Raw genomic sequence first — 4,405 nt, 5'->3', positions numbered from 1 at the left:
ATAAGTTCACCTAAAGGACAGCTTTTGCTATTACTGAGTAGGCGCTACTTAGGGAAAGTTCCTTCTATTGTTTTGGTGTCCACATCCTGCTTGCCTGGCTATTGTGGTCCTGGCTTAAGACCAGATGGATGTGGTTGACACACCTGCTGTTTTAGTGAGGCATGAGTTCATGGATACACCTGCAGTTTCTGTGAGGCAGTGAGGCATATGAGGAAGGGTTTCCCACTTTCAATACATTTATAAAGTTCTTCTTCAGTATGCGTTCTCTGATGGTTAATCAAAATGTGAGGTCTGACTGAAGCCTTTTCCATAATCATTACATTTATATGGTTTCTCTCCAGTATGGAGCCTCTGATATTTAATAAGATTTGAACTCTGAGTGAATGTTTTCCTACATTGATAACATTCATAGGATTTCTCTTTATTGTGAATTAATTAATGTCTTATAATGTTTGAGCTCAAACTGAAGGTTTTTCCACAACCATTACACCAATAAGAGTTCTTTCCTGAATGAATTCTCTGATGTTTAATAAGGTTAATTGTGTGTCTGAAAGTCTTTTCACATTCGTGACACCCATAGGGTTTTTCTCCATTATGAATTCTCCGGTGTTGAATCAGTTGTGAACTTTGATTGAAGACTTTCCTACTTTCTTTACATTTATAACTTCTAGTGTGAATTCTCTGATGTCGTGTGAGATATGAGTTCCAACAAAAAGATTTCCTACATTTGTTACATTTATAGGGTTTTGAGTCATTGTGAATTTTCTTGTGTTTCTTTAATATTAAATTAGATTTAAAGCTTTTCCCACATATATTACATTTAGAGGCCCTCTCTCATGTCATACTGTTTTCATATATAATAAGACTTGAGTTCAAACTGAATGTTCTGCCCAATTTATTACATTCTTAAGTTCTTTCTTCTATTAAGAATTTCATCACTTGTCTGAAACTTCTCTCTTGGAAGGGGAATTTTCCCCCAAATCTTCGCTGTGAAGTTTTCCAAATGCTTCTCAAAACTATTCTCAGCTTCTCCAAACACATTCCTGGTGACTGTTACTTGGGAATATTTCTGATGTTGATCTTTGCAATTCTACTTCAGAAATTTCCTCCTTGGGAGTTGACTGGTTGGCCTCAGTCCCTAACTTAAAAGCTGAACCAATAAATAGAAAATGCAGATATTATTTATTCTCTATGATGGGAACATAGGATGATAAATTTTGAATTAGAAAGTATCTTAGAAGCCATCTAGTATACCCTCTTCATTTTAGAGGTGATGAAACTGAAACCTAGTAAGGTTGATTACTTAATATCACACAGGTATTAAGTAGTAGAGAGAAAGGAAAGTATTGCAGTGCCGTATTTATTGAGTGATTAATTAATGGAGTGGGAACAGAGTATCAGATAATAATTCTTCATGTGGTAAGGAATAATTCCTCATATGGTGCTTTATGATTTTCAGAACATTTTCCCTAGAAGAACTCCATGAGGTCATACAAATTTTACCTACCCCAGTTTTGTGGATGAGGAAATTCAGAGAGAGGAAATAACCTGTTAGTGGCTAGAGACTAAGTAGGGGAGCTTGAATTTGAAGGCAGGTCTTCTGACTCCAAATTTAATCTGCCAAAACACACCAAGGATTATCTAGGAGTATTAGTGACACTGATACATAAAAAAAATTGGCCTTTAATTCTAGGTAGAGGAGCAAAAGTATGTAGGACACTAACATGGAATAATAACGCTCCCAAACTGGGGAAGGTAAGCACAGTAAATGAGATCAAGGAGGGTGGGTCCTGTCTCTATTATCTTATTCATTCCCATATTTTATTATGGATTCCCTTTCTCAACTTCCTTCTCCCATTTTAAAAGTCATTCTCTTAGTCTTCCCTTTCCTCAGCCTCCAAAGACACCCACAATATATCACATCTTTCCCTGGGAAAACAAAATCCTACCTACTAGGTTCTTCCTCATTCACTGACATAGATACCGCATTTATGGATGTTTTCTTGGCACCTGATATATCCAGAGCTCATTGTTCTTCTCTTCTGGGGGACTTGAAATTGAAAAACCTACTTGTGGTTTGTGTCTGGGGCAAGATTTGCACTCAGATCTCTCTACCTTGACATCCAGCACTCTATCCACTGCACAACCTACATGCTGCATCATCATCCAAGTGCTTGGAGGGTCTACGTAGAGTAGAGTACGGTTTCCTACCAGAAACTCAGGATGTTAGGAAAGATGGATAGGACACAGAATGTCAAAGTACTTAGAAGCTCGTGTGATTGAATTAATTTTAGATGATAAAACTGAGACTTAAAGAGGAGAAATCCAAAAAATGATTTAAATGATACAGCTGGAGTTTGAGCCCAGATTTTCTGACTCTAAAGCCAGTGATCTGTCTCAACATTACTTTCTTGTAGAGAGCCTTCTGGTCTGGTTCCAAATCTTAGTCTTCAAGTGAGGAAGAGAGCCACTTCTTGAAACATCACTTACTCTTGAAACAACATGCTTCTGTTGGTCCAGTCTGCCTATATGGATCGGCAGATTCTGTAGTCAGGAAGATGTACAACACTTCAGGGAAGAGTCTGCCAGGTCTATGTCTGAGATGCAAAAAATCCTGAGAAGTGAGCACAGGATGGTATGGGCCATAAAATTCCAATCTGTAAAAAAAGTCACTGAGAACTCCAAGCAATCAATTTATTAGGGAGTCCTGGGGTTCCTAATTAATTGAATACAAGATCTTCCTCATGATCAAGGAGCCCTCCCTTGGATGCTAGCTGCTTTTATACATTTGGGAGAGCACTAAAAAGAGAAGGAGGCATTACAATTCACTGATTGGTCAGTTCTAGAACTGGGAAAATCTTATGATGGGCTAAGGGAAGTGTCCATCCATCATAACCACTTTGTCAACAGACCTTTCACAGGTCATGAGACCTTTCCCACAGGTTGTCAACTCTAGGTCACCCCAGTAGGGACTTTTTAAAGGTCAAACGACCCTTTCAGAGCCTTCCATAAGTCATAAGACCCTAGTGTTTAACCAATAATATCCTAGGGTCTAAGGAAGTTGCGGGTTTGAAGCAAAGGTGACAAGACAGTGGACAGTAATGATTCATAGGGGTGAGGAGTATTGCATCAGCAAATGAACTTTATTAGAGTATGTTACGGAATGCGAGTGGGGGGTGGTAGTGCAGCAATTACATTCTTATTATATTTCTACCTAACAATATTAATCTAACTGATAAATGTAAGTAATGTAATCATCAATACATGGTGGGTTAATTATTCACAGCTCTAACAACATTAACATATATAACTAGCTTAAACTTAATATTATTCTGCTTAATTCACTAATACAATCACTGATATCCATCAAATCACAATAAATTGAGTAAATAAACACTGGTTAATTTGAGTAGGGGGTATCAAAATTATGGTCACAATTTCCCCCATTGTCTAAAGGTCTCATGATGGAAAAATGCTATCCACATCCAGAGAAAGAACTGATGGAGTCTGAATGTAGATCAAAGCATACTATTTTCATTTTCTTTATCTTTTTCATGTTTTTTTTTCCTTTTGGTGTGTTTCTTATTTCACAATACGACTAATAGGGAAATATTTTTACATGATTGCACATGTATAATCTATTTAAAGTTCTTATCTTTTTTGGGGGGGAGGGAGGAAGAAAATTTAGAACTCAATTTTTAAAAAATAAATGTTAAAACATTTTCTTTATATGTAATTAGAAAAAATAAAATTGTTATTTTAAAAAAGTGAATCAGAATGATACTCAGACCAAAAAAAAATGCTACTGAATGATTAGAGACAAAGAGAAACAATGAAGTGAAGACAGCAGAAAGAGAAGACTGAGCTGATAAAGTGATTGATTAGTCTCATTAAATCTCAGCCTCCTAGACACATAGGTGGCTGTGTTAGATTTATATTGAATAAAAATACAAACACATAAAACAATTCCCCTTTTGATCCCAAAAAGACTTGAGGGCTTCTATGGATGCTAAGATGCATAGAGGCAATCCTCTACGGGCGATGCAAAATACCAGGCCAGGGCAGTCGCCTACTGAGACATAAGGGTGACAAAAATCCATTAAGAGCAGTCCCTTTTGGTCCAGGTAACACAATGATCACTTTGTATCCTAGTAACCCACTCCCAACGTCCATTTAACATTTAGTTGAGCTTCAGATTTCAGAGGTCTCAGGTAGTTGTATGGTCATTGGAAACAACTTCTCAAGGAGTGCCTCTTAGTTGATGGCAGCTGTAAAGGCAGGTCTTCACAGAAGGGCTGGCCACCTGCAAAGGTTCTTTTAGGTATTTCTGCTATAACTCTTTTACAAAACAAGTGTTAGGGGCAGCTAGGTGATGCAGTGGATAAAGCACTGGCCCTGGAGTCAG

Source organism: Phascolarctos cinereus, unplaced genomic scaffold, assembly GCF_003287225.1.
Source record: "Phascolarctos cinereus isolate Bilbo 61053 unplaced genomic scaffold, phaCin_HiC Scaffold_4;HRSCAF=312, whole genome shotgun sequence".
Taxonomy (NCBI): Eukaryota; Metazoa; Chordata; class Mammalia; order Diprotodontia; family Phascolarctidae; genus Phascolarctos; species Phascolarctos cinereus.
This window is presented reverse-complemented; position numbering follows the sequence as displayed.